The sequence below is a fragment of the Aquarana catesbeiana genome, linkage group LG06 (genome assembly GCF_042186555.1).
Source record: "Aquarana catesbeiana isolate 2022-GZ linkage group LG06, ASM4218655v1, whole genome shotgun sequence".
Taxonomy (NCBI): Eukaryota; Metazoa; Chordata; class Amphibia; order Anura; family Ranidae; genus Aquarana; species Aquarana catesbeiana.
In genome coordinates, this window is record NC_133329.1 from 67095516 (window position 1) to 67113750 (window position 18235).

The window sequence follows — 18235 nt, forward strand, 5'->3', positions numbered from 1 at the left end:
ACCTCCCTTAGTGGTATAGTATCTGAACGGATCAATATCTGATCCGATCAGATCTATACTGGCGTCCCCAGCAGTTTAGGGTTCCCAAAAACGCAGTGTTAGCGGGATCAGCCCAGATACCTGCTAGCACCTGCGTTTTGCCCCTCCGCCTGGCCCAGCCCAGCCCACCCAAGTGCAGTATCGATCGATCACTGTCACTTACAAAACACTAAACACATAACTGCAGCGTTCGCAGAGTCAGGCCTGATCCCTGCGATCGCTAACAGTTTTTTTGGTAGTGTTTTGGTGAACTGGCAAGCACCAGCGGCCTAGTACACCCCGGTCATAGTCAAACCAGCACTGCAGCACAAGTAGTGTCCCGCTGCCACCAAAAAGACAAACACAGGCCCGTCGTGCCCATAATGCCCTTCCTGCTGCATTCGCCAAACCTAATTAGGGAACCCACCACTTCTGCAGCGCCCGTACTTCCCCCATTCACATCCCCAACCAAATGCAGTTGGCTGCATGAGAGTCATTTTCTTTATGTCCTCCTGAGTACCCCTACCAAGTGAACCCCCCCAAAAAAGATGTCGTGTCTGCAGCAAGCGCGGATATAGGCGTGAAACACGCTATTATTGTCCCTCCTGTCCTGACAATCCTGGTCTTTGCATTGGTGAATGTTTTGAACGCTACTCACTAGTTGAGTATTAGCGTAGGGTACAGCATTGCACAGACTAGGCACACTTTCACAGGGTCTCCCAAGATGCCATCGCATTTTGAGAGACCCGAACCTGGAACCGGTTACAGTTATAAAAGTTACAGTTACAAAAAAAAAGTGTAAAAAAAAAAAAAAAAAAACAAACAAAAATATAAAATAAAAAAAATAGTTGTTTTATTGTTCTCTCTCTCTCTATTCTCTCTATTGTTCTGCTCTTTTTTACTGTATTCTATTCTGCAATGTTTTATTGTTATTATGTTTTATCATGTTTGCTTTTCAGGTATGCAATTTTTTATACTTTACCGTTTACTGTGCTTTATTGTTAACCATTTTTTTGTCTTCAGGTACGCCATTCACGACTTTGAGTGGTTATACCAAAATGATGCCTGCAGTTTTAGGTATCATCTTGGTATCATTCTTTTCAGCCAGCAGTCGGCTTTCATGTAAAAGCAATTCTAGCGGCTAATTAGCCTCTAGACTGCTTTTACAAGCAGTGGGAGGGGATATCCCCCCCACCGTCTTACGTGTTTTTCTCTGGCTCTCCTGTCTCAACAGGGAACCTGAGAATGCAGCTGGTGATTCAGCCAGCTGACCATAGAGCTGATCAGAGACCAGAATGGCTCCAAACATCTCTATGGCTTAAGAAACCGGAAGCTACGAGCATTTTATGACTTAGATTTCGCCGGATGTAAACAGCGCCATTGGGAAATTGGGAAAGCATTTTATCACACCGATCTTGGTGTGGTCAGATGCTTTGAGGGCAGAGGAGAAATCTAGAGTCTAATAGACCCCAATTTTTTCAAAAAAGAGTACCTGTCACTACCTATTGCTATCATAGGGGATATTTACATTCCTTGAGATAACAATAAAAATGATTTAAAAAAAAAATGAAAGGAACAGTTTAAAAATAAGATAAAAGCAAAAAAATAATAAAGAAAAAAAAAAGCACCCCTGTCCCCCCTGCTCTTGCGCTAAGGCGAACGCAAGCGTCGGTCTGGCGTCAAATGTAAACAGCAATTGCACCATGCATGTGAGGTATCACCGCGAAGGTCAGATCGAGGGCAGTAATTTTAGCAGTAGACCTCCTCTGTAAATCTAAAGTGGTAACCTGTAAAGGCTTTTAAAGGCTTTTAAAAATGTATTTAGTTTGTCGCCACTGCACGTTTGTGTGCAATTTTAAAGCATGTCATGTTTGGTATCCATGTACTTGGCCTAAAATCATCTTTTTTATTTCATCAAACATTTGGACAATATAGTGGGTTTTAGTGCATTAAAATTTAAAAAAGTGTGTTTTTTCCCCAAAAAATGCATTTGAAAAATCGCTGCGCAAATACTGTGTGAAAAAAAAATGAAACACCCACCATTTTAATCTGTAGGGCATTTGCTTTAAAAAAATATATAATGTGTGGGGGTTCAAAGTAATTTTCTTGCAAAAAAAAAAAATGTTTTCATGTAATCAAAAAGTGTCAGAAAGGGCTTTGTCTTCTAAGTGGTTAGAAGAGTGGGTGATGTGTGACATAAGCTTCTAAATGTTGTGCATAAAATGCCAGGACAGTTCAACCCCCACCCAAATGACCCCATTTTGGAAAGTAGACACCCCAAGCTATTTGCTGAGAGGCATGTCGAGTCCATGGAATATTTTATATTGTGACACAAGTTGCGGGAAAGAGACAATGTTTTTTTTTTTGTTTTGTTTTTTTTTGCACAAAGTTGTCACTAAATTATATATTGCTCAAACATGCCATGGGAATATGTGAAATTACACCCCAAAATACATTCTGTTGCTTCTCCTGAGTATGGGGATACCACATGTGTGGGACTTTTTGGGAGCCTAGCCGCACATGGGACCCCGAAAACCAAGCAACGCCTTCAGGCTTTCTAAGGGCGTAAATTTTTGATTTCACTCTTCACTGCCTATCACAGTTTCGGAGGCCATGGAATGCCCAGGTGGCAAAACCCCCCCCAAATGATCCCATTTTGGAAAGTAGACACCCCAAGCTATTTGCTGAGTGGTATAGTGAGTATTTTGCAGACCTCACTTTTTGTCACAAAGTTTTGAAAATTGAAAAAAGAAAAAAAAAATTTTTTCTTGTCTTTCCTTATTTTCAAAAACAAATGAGAGCTGCAAAATACTCACCATGCCTCTCAGCAAATAGCTTGGGGTGTCTACTTTCCAAAATGGGGTCATTTGGGGGGGGGTTTGTGCCACCTGGGCATTCCATGGCCTCCGAAACTGTGATAGGAAGTGAAGAGTGAAATTAAAAATTTACACCCTTAGAAATCCTGAAGGCGGTGATTGGTTTTCGGGGCCCCGTATGCGGCTAGGCTCCTAAAAAGTCCCACACATGTGGTATCCCCATACTCAGGAGAAGCAGCTAAATGTATTTTGGGGTGCAATTCCACATATGCCCATGGCCTGTGTGAGCAATATATCATTTAGTGACAACTTTGTGCAAAAAAAAAAAAAATTTGTCACTTTCCCGCAACTTGTGTCAAAATATAAAATATTCCATGGACTCAACATGCCTCAAAGCAAATAGCTTGGGGTGTCTACTTTCCAAAATGGGGTCATTTGGGGGGGGTTTATGCCATCTGGGCATTTTATGGCCTTCAAAACTGTGATAGGTAGTGAGGAGTAAAATCAAAAATTTACGCCCTTAGAAATCCTGAAGGCAGTGATTGGTTTTCGGGGCCCCGTACGCGGCTAGACTCCCAAAAAGTCCCACACATGTGGTATCCCCATACTCAGGAGAAGCAGCTAAATGTATTTTGGGGTACAATTCCACATATGCCCATGGCCTGTGTGAGCAATATATCATTTAGTGACAACTTTTTGTAATTTTTTTTTTTTTTTGTCATTATTCAATCACTTGGGACAAAAAAAATGAATATTCAATGGGCTCAACATGCCTCTCAGCAATTTCCTTGCGGTGTCTACTTTCCAAAATGGGGTCATTTGTGGGGGTTTTGTACTGCCCTGCCATTTTAGCACCTCAAGAAACGACATAGGCAGTCATAAATTAAAGGCTGTGTAAATTCCAGAAAATGTACCCTAGTTTGTAGGCGCTATAACATTTGCGCAAACCAATAAATATACACTTATTGACATTTTTTTTTACCAAAGACATGTGGCCGAATACATTTTGGCCTAAATGTATGACTAAAATTGAGTTTATTGGATTTTTTTTAGAACAAAAAGTAGAAAATATCTTTTTTTTTCAAAATTTTCGGTCTTTTTCCATGTATAGCGCAAAAAATAAAAACGGCAGAGGTGATCAAATACCATTAAAAGAAAGCTCTTTTTGTGGGAAGAAAAGGACGCAAATTTCGTTTGGGTACAACATTGCATGACCGCGCAATTAGCAGTTAAAGCGACGCAGTGCCAAATTGTAAAAAGTGCTCTGGTCAGGAAGGGGGTAAATCCTTCCGGGGCTGAAGTGGTTAAAGGATATGTAAAGGTTCATTTTCTTTTTTTAAACAAACATTTCATACTTACCTCCTCTGTGCAGTTGATTTTGCACAGAGTAGCACCTATCCTCCTCTTCTGGGGTCCCCCAGCGGTGCTCCTGGCTCCTCCTCTTCTTGAGTGACCGGTTGGAGAGTCGCTCTCCCTTGGGGGAACTCGTGTGGGCGAGGGGGATGGGGAGGGGGTCCAGTGTAAGTTCACCTTACAGATTTTCTGTAAAGGTGAACTTACCCTTTAAGCTATTCCAATTAAATGTTTCAGGACTATAATAAAATTGTTAAAAGTGAGTAACCTTTGGTTAGGGATGAGCCGAACACCCCCCTGTTTGGTTCGCACCAGAATATGCGAACAGGCAAAAAATTTGTTCAAACACGCAAACACTGTTAAAGTCTATGGGACACGAACATGAATAATCAAAAGTGCTAATTTTAAAGGCTTATATTCATGGTATTGTCATAAAAAGTGTTTGGGGACCTGGGTCCTGCCCCAGGGGACATGGATCAATGCAAAAAAAAGTTTTAAAAATGGCCGTTTTTTCGGGAGCAGTGATTTTAATAATGCTTAAAGTCAAACAATAAAAGTGTAATATCCGTTTAAATTTCGTACCTGGGGGGTGGCTATAGTATGCCTGTAAAGGGGCGCATGTTTCCTGTGTTTAGAACAGTCTGACAGCAAAATGACATTTCAAAGGAAAAAAAGTCATTTAAAAATACTCGCGGCTATTAATGCATTGCCGGTCCGACAATACACATAGAAGTTCATTGATAAAAACGGCATGGGAATTCCCCACAGGGGAACCCCGAACCAAATTTTTTTTAAAAATGACGTGGGGGGTCCCCCTAAATTCCATACCAGGCCCTTCAGGTCTGGTATGGATATTAAGGGGAACCCCGGCCAAAATTTAAAAAAAAAAAATGGCGTGGGGTCCCCCTCAAAATCAATACCAGACCCCTCAGGTCTGGTATGGATTTTAAGGGGAACCCCGGCCAAAATTTTGAAAAAAACGGCGTGGGGTCCCCCTAAAAATTCATACCAGACCCTTATCCAAGCACGCAACCTGGCAGGCCACAGGAAAAGAGGGGGGACGAGAGTGTGCCCCCCCTCCTGAACCGTACCAAGCCACATGCCCTCAACATTGGGAGGGTGCTTTGGGGTAGCCCCCCAAAACACCTTGTCCCCATGTTGATGAGGACAAGGGCCTCATCCCCACAACCCTGGCCGGTGGTTGTGGGGGTCTGCGAGCGGGGGGCTTATCAGAATCTGGAAGCCCCCTTTAACAAGGGGACCTCCAGATCCCGGCCCTCCCCCCTGTGTGAAATGGTAAGGGGGTACTACCCCTACCATTTCACTAAAAAACTGTCAAAAATGTTAAAAATTACAAGAGACAGTTCATGACAATTCCTTTATTTAAATGCTTCTTCTTTCTTCTATCTTCTATCTTCCTTCGGTTTCTTCCTCCATCTTCTTCTTCTTCTGGCTCTTCTGGTTCTTCCTCCGGTGTTCTCGTCCGGGATCTCCTCTGCGGCGTCTTCTTCCCTTCTCCTCGGGCCGCTCCGCATCCATGATGGCATGGAGGGAGGCTCCCGCTCTTCTCTTCATCTTCTTCTCTTCATCTTCTTCTCTTCATCTTCTTGTCTTCATCTTCTTGTCTTCATCTTCTTTTCGGGCCGCTCCGCATCCATGCATGGAGGGAGGCTCCCGCTGTGTGATGCTTCTCCTCTTCTGACGGTTCTTAAATAACAGGGTGGTGGGCCCACCCAGTGACCCTGCCCCCCTCTGACGCACGGTGACTTGACGGGACTTCCCTGTGGCATCACGGGGAATGCCACAGGGCAGTTAAGAACCGTCAGAAAAGGAGAAGCATCACACAGCGGGAGCCTCCCTCCATGCATGGATGCGGAGCGGCCTGAAAAGAAGATAAAGAGAAGAAGATAAAGAGAAGAAGATGAAGACAAGAAGATGAAGACAAGAAGATGCAGAGAAGAAGATGAAGAGAGAAGCGTCACACAGCGGGAGCCTCCCTCCATGCCATCATGGATGCGGAGCGGCCCGTGGAGAAGGGTAGAAGATGCCGCGGAGGAGATGCCGGACAAGAACACCAGACGAAGAACTAGAAGAGCCAGAAGAACCAGAAGAAGAAGAAGATGGAGGAAGAAACCAAAGGAAGATAGAAGAAAGAAGATAGAAGAAAGAAGAAGCATTTAAATAAAGGAATTGTCAAAAACTGTCTCTTGTCATTTTTAACATTTTTGACAGTTTTTTAGTGAAATGGTAAGGGTACTTTTGTACCCCCTTACCATTTCACACAGGGGAGAGGGCCAGGATCTGGGGGTTCCCTTGTTAAAGGGGGCTTCCAGATTCCGATAAGCCCCCCGCCCGCAGACCTCCACAACCACCGGCCAGGGTTGTGGGGATGAAGTCCCTCATCAACATGGGGACAAGGTGTTTTGTGGGGCTACCCCAAAGCACCCTCCCAATGTTGAGGGCATGTGGCCTGGTACGGTTCAGGAGGGAGGGCGCTCTCTCGTCCCCCCCTTTTTTCCTGCGGCCTGCCAGGTTGCGTGCTCAGATAAGGGCCTGGTATGGAATTTAGGGGGACCCCACGTAATTTTTTTTTTAAATTTTGGTTCGGGGTTCCCCTGTGGGGAATTCCCATGCCATTTTTATCAATGAACTTCAATGTGTATTGTCGGACCGGCAAAGCATTAATAGCCGCGAGTAGTTTTAAATGACTTTTTTTCCTTTGAAATGTCATTTTGCTGTCAGACTGTTCTAAACACGGGAAACATGCGCCCCTTTACAGGCATACTATAGACACCCCCAGGTAAAAAAATTTAAAGGGATATTACACTTTTATTGTTTGACTTTAAGCATTATTAAAATCACTGCTCCCGAAAAAACGGCCGTTTTTAAAACTTTTTTTTGCATTGATCCATGTCCCCTGGGGCAGGACCCAGGTCCCCAAACACTTTTTATGACAATACCATGCATATAAGCCTTTAAAATTTTGATTTCTCCCATAGACTTTTAAAGGGTGTTCCGCGGCATTCGAATTTGCCGCGAACACCCCAAATTGTTCGCTATTCGGCGAACTTGCGAACAGCCGATGTTCAAGTCGAACATGAGTTTGACTCGAAGCTCATCCCTACCTTTGGTCTGTTTTACCAAGCAATCTGAGATTTTTAGAATATGCTGACATAGATACAGTCTTCCATTGTGGGAATTTTGGGGGAATTGGATAACATCCAAAAAAAAGTACAGCACCCCTTGACCCCCAGAGGAATAGCATTGACACCCAAAGGCAGGAAAGACTGACATTTTGATCTCGGACAGATCCTAGACCAGTGAAGGGCTGTGCGATCAAAGAAAGGTTTGGCGCCAGTCATTTTAAGTACATTTTTAAATGCTTTATTGGAGAACTCAATGACTGACAGAAGGCATAGGGCTGAGAACATCCATGGCAAAACTAGATTAGAACATAACTCTAGACTCACCAGTCCCTTTCAGTATTCCATAGTGCAGAATCAATAGGAGCACAGGCTGGCACTGGGTATTAGAGAAACAGCTAAATAGGGAATAGACATAAGATCTTCAGTAGGAGGGACACCAGACTTGCTCCTTAGGTCCTTTCCAGTAACAGATACCTCCAGTAGACATCCAGCGTCTCTGGTTCTCCTCCTCAATCAGCATGTGAGGCCTCTTCTAGGCTTGAGTCCTAGTCAAACCTTTTCCACACTTGAGCATTCCTATCTCCAGGACAAGCCTGGATGTAGGCTGTATGAAGATTGAGCATATGGCAATTCTCCTAAGTATATATGCACTTCCCCAGCATGCACCAGTGGCCAAGAAACCCCTAGTGAATGGCTGGTGAGCACACACATACACATAATATTCCCCCATTGGCTGTCCCACACTACAGCCATTACACAAAAGGTGGTAGGGGCGTCACATTCAGCTTAATGTCACTCACTTGTTTTGTGGAAAACAAAAATCCATGAAACATCTAGGATAGGTTTGGGGAAGCTGAAAGCTTGGGTTGTGCAAAGTTTCAAGGCAATTGATTAAGGTTTAGGCACTTTATTGTAAGTTAAGCCCCATTAAGCTTAACTTACAATAAAAAAACAAGCTTAACACCTTCATTTTCTTTGTGGGAGACCAAAATCCATGACTCTTCTAGGATAGGTTTTGGAAGTTGAAAACATAGGTTATGCTAAGTTTCAAGACAATTTATGAAAGTTTAGGCACATTATGGTACATTAGGCTTTTTACACTGAGCCACATGTTTTGGGATTGTAAAATGTAGCTTAATGTGAAAACTTTTGGTGTGATTTAACAAATGAGCTGAAATGTTCTGAGTATGTTGGCATGGATAGAGTCTTCTATTGTATGACGTTGGGGGAAATTGGTTAACATTTAAGGTCTTTTTTGTACATTAAGCCACATTAAGCTCCCAAAAAACAAGCTTAATGTCCCTAGTTTGCCTTGTGGAACACTGAATCGCATGTAACTTATAGGATAAGTTTGGGAAGTTGAGATCTTACTCTGTGCAAAGTTTCAGGGCAACTGATTGAGGTGTAGGCACTTTATTACACGTTTATCACACATTAAGCTGCATTAAAGCAGAGTTCCAGTCCCCCAGTTCAATTTTTTTTTTAAAACTCCACTTCAACTTGATCCACTTTATATGCAATCTTTAGATAGTGTTATTCTAGTACTCACTTTTTTTCTATTCAAACATAAATAAAAATATCTGGATCTCGGAAGCTGGCAGTGTCCATCTCCACTGTGGACATCTGAAGCCCTCTTCTATCCATTTCCGGGAATCGGTGCAGCAGGCACCTCCACATCTCGTGCCTGCGCAATAATGCCACTGCACGGCGCTCCTTTTTCTTGAGTCCTGACATGTTGCCATAGTGGCGTCGGCGGACGTTCCATCAATCATCGTGAGATTTCGTCACTAGGTGATTCACAAGGACTCCTAGGATACATGACGCCGTTATCCCAGGGGCCCTTGCAAATCACCTAGTGACGTAATCGCCTCGGCGGGGACTACCGGAAATGCCAGAGAAAAAAAGATAATTAAGGTATTTCCTTTTAAAAAAAAAAAGAATTTCCATGGCGAAAAGGATTTTTACAGGGGATACCAGAGTGAGGAACTGTTTAACCACTTCAGCCCCGGAAGGATTTACCCCCTTCCTGACCAGAGCATTTTTTACAATTTGGCACTGCGTCGCTTTAAATGCTAATTGCGCGGCCATGCAATGCTGTACCCAAACTAAATTTGCGTCCTTTTCTTCCCACAAATAGAGCTTTCTTTTGATGGTATTTGATCACCTGAGCGGTTTTTATTTTTTGCGCTATAAATGTAAAAAGACAGAAAATTTTGAAGAAAAAAAAATTTTTCAAGTTTTTGTTATAAAAAAAAATCCAATAAACTCAATTTTAGTCATACATTTAGGCCAAAATGTATTCGGCCACATGTTCTTGGTAAAAATAATGTCAATACGCGTATATTTATTGGTTTGTGCAAAAGTTATAGCGTCTACAAACTAGGGTACATTTTCTGGAATTTACACAGCTTTTAGTTTATGACTGCCTATCTCATTTCTTGAGGTGCTAAAATGGCAGGGCAGTACAAACCCCCCCCAAATTACCCCATTTTGGAAAGTAGACACCCCAAGGAAATTGCTGAGAAGCATGTTAAGCCCATTGAATATTAAAATTTTTTGTCAAAAAAAGAGTTTGTCACTTTCCAGCAACTTGTGGCAAAATATAAAATATTCCATGGACTCAACATGCCTCTCAGCAAATAGCTTGGGGTGTCTACTTTCCAAAATGGGGTCATTTGGGGGGTTTTGTGCCATCTGGGCATTCCATGGCCTCCGAAACTGTGATTGGCAGTGAAGAGTGAAATCAAAAATTTACACCCTTAGAAAGCCTGAAGGTGGTGCTTGGTTTTCGGGGTCCCGTACGCAGCTAGGCTCCCAAAAAGTCTCACACATGTGGTATCCCCGAACTCAGGAGAAGCAACAGAATGTATTTTGGGGTGTAATTTCACATATTCCCATGGCATGTTTGAGCAATATATCATTTAGTTAAAACTTTGTGCAAAAAAAAAAAAAAATGTTGTCTTTTTCCCGCAACTTGTGTCACATAATAAATATTCCATGGACTCGAAATGCCTCTCAGCAAATAGCTTGGGGTGTCTACTTTCTCTACTTTCCAAAATGGGGTAATTTGGGGGGCTTTTGAACTGTCCTGGCATTTTATGCACAACATTTAGAAGCTTATGTCACACATCACCCACTCTTCTAACCACTTGAAGACAAAGCCCTTTCTGACACTTTTTGTTTACATGAAAAAATATTTTTTTTTGCAAGAAAATTACTTTGAACCCCCAAACATTATATATATTTTTTTTAAAGCAAAGGCCCTACAGATTAAAATGGTGGGTGTTTAATTTTTTTTTTTCACACAGTATCTGCGCAGCGATTTTTCTAACGCATTTTTTGGGGAAAAAACACACTTTTTTAAATTTTAATGCACTAAAACACACTATATTTCCCAAATTTTTGATGAAATAAAAAACATGATCTTAGGCCGAGTACATGGATACCAAACACGACATGCTTTAAAATTGCACACAAACGTGCAGTGGCGACAGACTAAATACATTTTTAAAAGCCTTTAAAAGCCTTTACAGGTTACCAATTTAGATTTACAGAGGAGGTCTACTGCTAAAATTACTGCCCTTGATCTGACCTTTGCGGTGATACCTCACAAGCATGGTGCAATTGCTGTTTACATTTGACACCAGACCGGTGCTTGCATTCGCCTTTGTGCGAGAGCGGGGGGACAGGGGTGCTTTTTTTTTCTTTTTTTTTTCCTTTCTTATTTTTTTTGCTTTTTTATCTTATTTTTAAACTGTTCCTTTCATTTTTTTTTTTTTAGCATTTTTATTGTTATCTCAGGGAATGTAAATATCCCCTATGGTAGCAATAAGTAGTGACAGGTACTCTTTTTTGTAAAAATTGGGGTCTATTAGACCCTAGATCTCTCCTCTGCCCTCAAAGCATCTGACCACACCAAGATCGGTGTGATAACATGCTTTCCCAATTTCCCAATGGCGCTGTTTACATCCGGCGAAATCTAAGTCATAAAATGCTTATAGCTTCAGGTTTCTTAGGCCATAGAGATAATTGGAGCCATTCTGGTCTCTGATCAGCTCTATGGTCAGCTGGCCGAATCAACAGCTGCATTCTCAGGTTCCCTGTTGGGACAGGAGAGCCAGAGAAAAACATGGAAGACAGTGGGGGGGGGCATTCCCTCCTACTGCTTGTAAAAGCAGTCTAGAGGCTAATTAGCTGCTAGGATTGCTTTTACATGAAAGCTGACCGCTGGCTGAAAAGTATGATACCAAGATGATACCTAAACCTGCAGGCATCATTCTGGTATAACCACTTAAAGTCCAGTAACATACCAGTACCTTGCTGGTCCTTGTTAGGCATATATTGTAAACTTTTTTTTCATGCAGCATGTGGGCTGAATGAAAAAAAGAGATTGATCAGTGGGTATGCCCACCATTAGAATACCTCCCTTCATCTGCCCACTTCTAATGATGGGCATATATGCACCGTTTATATATGCCGAAGCATGGGGGCATCCTCCCGCAAAAGGTAGGAGCAAATCGCTCCTCCGCCCACTGCTGCCCCCACGCTTCGGCATATATGCTGAAGTATGTAACTGTGGTGGTGAAATCACCTCAGACAGCGCTGGAGTCACGGCTTTATGTATCGTGGGAGCAAACGCTGTTGCTGTCAAGATAAATAAATCCGCGCTGCAACTGAATGGCGTACCTGCTAAGCAAATGATGGTTAACAATAAAACAAAATAGCATTACAGTATAACAGTAAGACTTACCATACCTGCAAAGCAAATACAAAAAAAACATAGTAAAAAATAAAACATTTAACGCAACCTGAGCCTTAAATATATATATGCCGAAGCATGGGGGCATCCTCCCGCAAAAGGCAGGAGCAAATCGCTCCTCCACCCACTGATGCCCCCACGCTTCAGCATATATGCTGAAGTATGTACCGTATTTATCGGCGTATAACACGCACCTTTTTCCCCTTAAAACCAGGGGAAAATCGCAGGTGCGTGTTATACGCCGATCCCCTGCGATCCCGACCTGTCAGATTTGCAAAATCGCCGACCGCGATTTGAAAATGGCGCCGCCGGCGCCGAAATACACAGAGCCGGTCCTCGGCTCTTTCCGGCGCCTCTCGTTCATTTTCGGCTCCACTCGTAGTCCCGAGCGGAGCTATCCGAACCTACTCGGCTAGGTTCGAATAGCTCCGCTCGGGACTACGAGTAGAGCCGAAAGTGAACGAGAGCCGCCGGAAAGAGCCGAGGACCGGCACTGTGTATTTCGGCGCTGGCGGCGCCATTTTCAAATCGCGGTCGGCGATTTTGAAGCCCAGAATGGCTGGGATCACTGGGGAAGGCTGCACTAGGGAAGGCTGCACTGGGGAAGGCTGCACTGGGGAAGGCTGCACTGACAAGCTGCACTGGGGAAGGCTGCACTGACAAGCTGCACTGGGGAAGGCTGCACTGACAAGCTGCACTGGGGAAGGCTGCACTGACAAGCTGCACTGGGGAAGTCTGCACTGACAAGGCTGCACTGACATGGCTGCACTGACATGGCTGCACTGACAAGGCTGCACTGACAAGGCTGCACTGAGAAGACTGCAATGATGGGCATTTAAATGTAAGTTTTTTTTTTCCCTTCAACTTCCCTCCTAAAAGTTTTTTTTCCTTAAAATTCCCTCCTAAATTGGGGTGCGTGTTATACGCCGGTGCGTGTTATACGCCGATAAATACGGTGGTGAAATCACCTCCGACAGCGCTGGAGTCACGGCTTTATGTATCGTGGGAGCAAACACTGTTGCTGTCAAGATAAATAAATCCGCACTGCAGCTGACAAAAAACAAAAAAATGGTTAAAACACAGTAAACTATAAAAAAATTACATACCTGAAAAGCAAACATGATAAAACATAACAATAAAACATTGCAGAATAGAATACAGTAAAAAACAGCAGAACAATAGAGAGAGAATAGAGAGAGAGAGAGAGAGAACAATAAAACGACAACTATTTTTGTTTTTTATTTTATATTTTTTGTGTATTTTTTTTTTTTTACATTTTTTTTATAACTGTAACTTTTAAAACTGTAACGGTTCCAGGTTTGGGTCTCTCAAAATGCGATGGCATCTTGGGAGACCCTGTGAAAGTGTGTCCTAGTCTGTGCAATGCTCTACCCTACGCTAAAACTCAACCAATGTTTGGTAGCGCTCAAAACATTCACCAATGCAAAGACCAGGATTGCCAGGACAGGAGGGACAATAATACCGGGTGTCACGCCTATATCCGCGCTTTCTGCAGACACAACATTTTCTTTGGGTGGCTCGTTGGGTAGGGGTGCTCGGGAGGACATAAGGAAAATGCCTCCCATGCAACCGGCTTACTGCATCTGGTTGGGGAAGGTGAGGTGGAGCACCGTCTGGAAACAGAAGGGCTCTGACGATCTCTTCCTGGAATTTAAGGAAGAATCCAGTCTGTCCTGAAGCTCTGTATAGCACATGAGCGTTCAGCAAAGCCAATTGAAATAAGTATACAGACACTTTTTTGTACCAGCGCCTGGCCTTACGGGCAACTAGGTACGGCACCAACAACTGGTCGTTGAGGTCCACCCCTCCCATATTTTGGTTATATTCATGGACACAGAGGGGTTTCTCCACAACACCAGTCGCCGTAGTAATTTGGACCGTCATGTCTGCATGAAGGGAGGTAAGAACGAAAACATTCTTATTGTCCCTCCACTTCATAGCAAGCAAATTATTACACTGCAAGCAGGCTCTCTCCCCCAGCCTAAGATGGGAATCTACAAGCCGCTGGGGAAAGCCCCGGCGATTAGATCGCACGGTGCAACATGCTCCAATTTGATGATCGAAAAGGTGACTAAAAAGTGTCACGCTCGTGTAATAATTGTCCACATATAAATGGTACCCCTTTCCAAATAAGGGTGACACCAAGTCCCACACTATCTTGCCAGTGCTTCCTATGTAGTCAGGGCAGTTTGTCGGCTCTACGTGACTATCTTTGCCCTCATAAACCATAAAACTACATGTATAGCCTGTGGCCCTGTCACAGAGCTTATACATCTTGACCCCGTATCTGGCACGCTTGCTGGGAAGGTACTGTTTGAATGACAAGCGGCCAGAAAATTTAATCAGGGAGTCATCAACGCAGACAACTTGATGGGGAGTAAACAAGTCTGCAAAACGTTGGTTGAAGTGGTTTACGAGGGGCCGAATTTTGTAGAGCCGATCATATCCAGGGTCTCCATGAGGACGACAGAGTTCATTGTCATTGAAGTGCATGAACCGCAAAATCTGCTCGTATCGTGTCCTGGTCATAGAGGCAGAGAACACGGACATATGGTGAATTGGGTCAGTGGACCAATATGATCGCAACTCACTCTTTTTAGTTATGCCCATGTTGAGGGAAAGGCCCAGAAAGATCTTAAATTTGGAGACCGTAATTGGTCTTGTTGTGGAAAATGTTATATTAATGTATTGTCATAAGAGTCTCCCAGTGTCTGTTCAATCGCAGCCTGCTCTAAAGAGCTGACTGGGGCAGACTGACTCTGGTTGAGACCTGTTAGGTAGTGGAAAACTTCCTGGTGTTTGAAGAGAGGTGTTTGCGGAGAGAAGGCATGTCCGCCAGCAAAGGGCCCCTGTGCAATGCACAGAACGATCGTCTGGTGGGGATGCGTTCACTCTGCAAAGACATTATCGGTTTAGTGGTGGTTTGCTCTTGTAACCCCTGGTATGCCTGATCAACATGTCTGGAGTGCCATGACATACACCTGCAGATAATATCCCATGCACCAGGAACTTTAGTCATTGCCATTTAGTATATTGTATCATGTCCTGTAGTAATTGGTTGTTTTGTGTTCTGCTGTTAAATCCTTATATGGTCATTGACATCCTGTGAGGTCACAAGCTTTGTAAGAGGTGTTTGGCTGTTGGAGGCCAAACCCTCGAGCTTTGGGACTTCCTGTTATGCTAATAAAGAGTGAGCACACGTCTGAGGAGTCAGTGTGATCTTGGAACTGGAAGCGTGAGGTTGTGATTATTTGTGAGCATGGGGCACACACACCAGAGGAGGGGCTACATCAGAAGGAGAGATATATGATCAAAAGGTGAGATGCATTTATATCATTAGATGAAATTGTTATTATGATTAGAAACAGGAGATTTGGCTGTGTGCTTTGCGTACAACCAAATTTCCCTGACAGTCTCCAATCTCTGGCAAGGGAGGACTGGGGAATAGTGGCGATGTGTTGACCAGCGTACAAATTGCTTTGGTCCACAATAGATCTATAGAGATCTTCGGTGAAAAACAGTGAATAAAAATCAAGTGGCGTAAAATCAACTGTTTCCACCTGAATTCCGGGTTGGCCAGTGAATGGGGGAAGTACGGGTGCTGCAGAAGTGGTGGGTTCCCAATTAGGGTTGGCGAATGCAGCAGGAAAAAATGAATAAAAACCAAGCGCTGTTGTGGAAAGATATGTGTGATATAAATAAATTGTGCTTAAAAATATATATATACCAATATAGTTAGTGCTATGAAAAAATCAGTAAATTAAAGCTGCTATCAATATAGGGTGATCAGATAACCAAACAAATAGTACTAAGTATAAATTTTATACTTAGTACTATTTGAATGCAGCAGGAAGGGCACTATGGGCACGACGGGCCTGTGTTCCTCTTCTTGGTGGCAGCAGGACACTACTTGTGCTTGCCACCTCGCCAGCTTGAACTGCACTTATGGGACTCGCCACGTCACCAAGTGTTACTGCAGTGCTGGATGTAGGACCAGGGTGTACTAGGCCACTGGTGCTTGCCAGTTCACCAGAAGGAATAGCGGCGCTAGTACTTCTCTGCTCCATACGAGGGACCTGCGGTTCTTGCACTTCAAGGACAAAAGAAGAAGTTTGGGGTCTGGTATGCCTGACCTTGGCAGGGACCACAACTCCGTTGTCAGAGCTATCTGTCATGGAGCCGCTGTCCTCTACAGGATCGTATTCTGAGCCTGAATCTGACAGATGAGTGACTTCCTCTTTACTATCTGTCATGCTCAGAAATGTGTAGGCCTCTTCACTAGTGTACCTTCGATTTGCCATTTTGGGCTCTAAATTTAGGGGTACACTAGTGAGACTCACAGGCAAAAAAGCTCCTGACTGTCAGCGACTATATCAAAACGCTAAAAAACTGTTAGCGATTGCAGGGATCAGGCCTTACTCTGCGAACACTGCAGTTATGTGTGCTTAGTGTTTTGTAAGTGTCAGTGATCGATCGATACTGCACTTGGGTGGGCTGGGCTGGGCCGAGGCGCATAATGCAGGTGCTAGCAGGTATCTGGGCTGATACCGCTAACACTGCGTTTTTGGGGAGCCTAAACTGCTCGGGATGCTAGTATAGATCTGATCGGATCAGATATTGATCCGTTCAGATACTATAGCACTAAGGGAGGTGTATGCTGCGTGCGTGGGTTTTAGCGGTACTGGCGCTAACCTGACGCTGCCTGGGGCGACGCAGACCTTATCTGACCCTAAAAACTTAACTTATATCACCGCCGGGCGATCAGGGGGTTAAACCTTTAAAGGTAATAAACGGTGGGTGCCCTAAAACTATAATAAACAAACTAACTAACCAGAGTCACCCATAACAATTATATGGTGATCACTGGTGAAAGGGTTAACTAGGGGGCAATCAGGGGGTAAAACCTTTATCAGGTAGTATATGGGGGTCCCTGTCGCTATAAAACACTGACGGCAAACCTATATACTTACCTCCCTAACTAGCGTCACCTGTGTCACTAATACAGCGATCAGAAAAACGATCGCTTAGTGACACTGGTGACAGAGGGTGATCACGGGGTTAAAACTTTATTAGGGGGGGTTAGGGGAGTACTCTAGACCTAAAGGGGGCTAACCCTAACTGCCCTACCACTTATAACTGTCACAAACTGACACCAATGCAATAATCAGAAAAAAAAACTGCTTTTGGTGTCAGTGTGACAGGGGGTACAGGGGGGTGATCAGGGGGTGACTGGGGGGTGATGGGGGGGTGACAAGTGTGCCTGCGTGTTCTACTGGAAGTGTAGTGTTGTGCAAACTTACTTGGATGTCTTCTCTCCTCGGCGCCGGAACAAAAAGACCGGCTCGAGTAGAGATGACATCACTTCCTCCGCTTCTGTTTACATTACAGAAGCCGAGGAAGCATTTCATTCGCCAGGAGCGATCGCGAGGGGGGAGCCATTAATGAGTGGCCTCCCCCTCACCTTTGATCGCCCCTGACCTGAATCCGACCGCTGCAGGACCCCCCACCCGCGGGAAGGCAAGGACGTACCTGTAAGTCCTTTTGCCTGCCCGTGCCATTCTGCCGACGTACATCGTCGTGCGGCAGTCGGCAAGTGGTTAAAATGGGTGGAACTCCACTTTAAGCCATTTTCACATGAAATGTTTTAGCATTGTAAAATATAGCTTAATGTGAATAACTTTTGTTGTGATTAAACAAATGAGCTGAAATTTTCATAATATGTTGGCATGGATAGAGTCTTCTATTGTGTGAAGTTTGGGGGAGATTGGTTAACATTTAAGGTCTTTTTTGTACATTAAGCCACATTAAAGTGGAGTTCCACCCAAAAGTGGAACTTCCGCTCATCGGATTCCTCCTCCCCTCCGGTGTCACAATTTCAGGGGGGAGGGGAATGCAGATACCTGTATAATACAGGTATCTGCACCCACTTCCGGGAATAGACTCCCGCGGGAGTCATGCCCCCTCCCGCACTCCCCCCGCTGTCTCCTGGGAAAGACACAGGTCCCAGGAGATAGCGGGGACCATTGAGAACGCGCAGCGTGACTCGCGCATGCGCAGTAGGGAACCGGGAAGTGAAACCGCAATGCTTCACTTCCTGATTCCCTCACTGAGAATAGAGGTGG

General features: G+C 44.1%; 1 protein-coding gene across 4 annotated transcripts in view; it reads left to right on the forward strand.

The window, feature by feature from the left end:
• LOC141148578 (uncharacterized) overlaps positions 1 to 18235 on the forward strand; it is a 202464-nt gene that overhangs the window by 87044 nt on the left and 97185 nt on the right. The window lies entirely within an intron of this gene.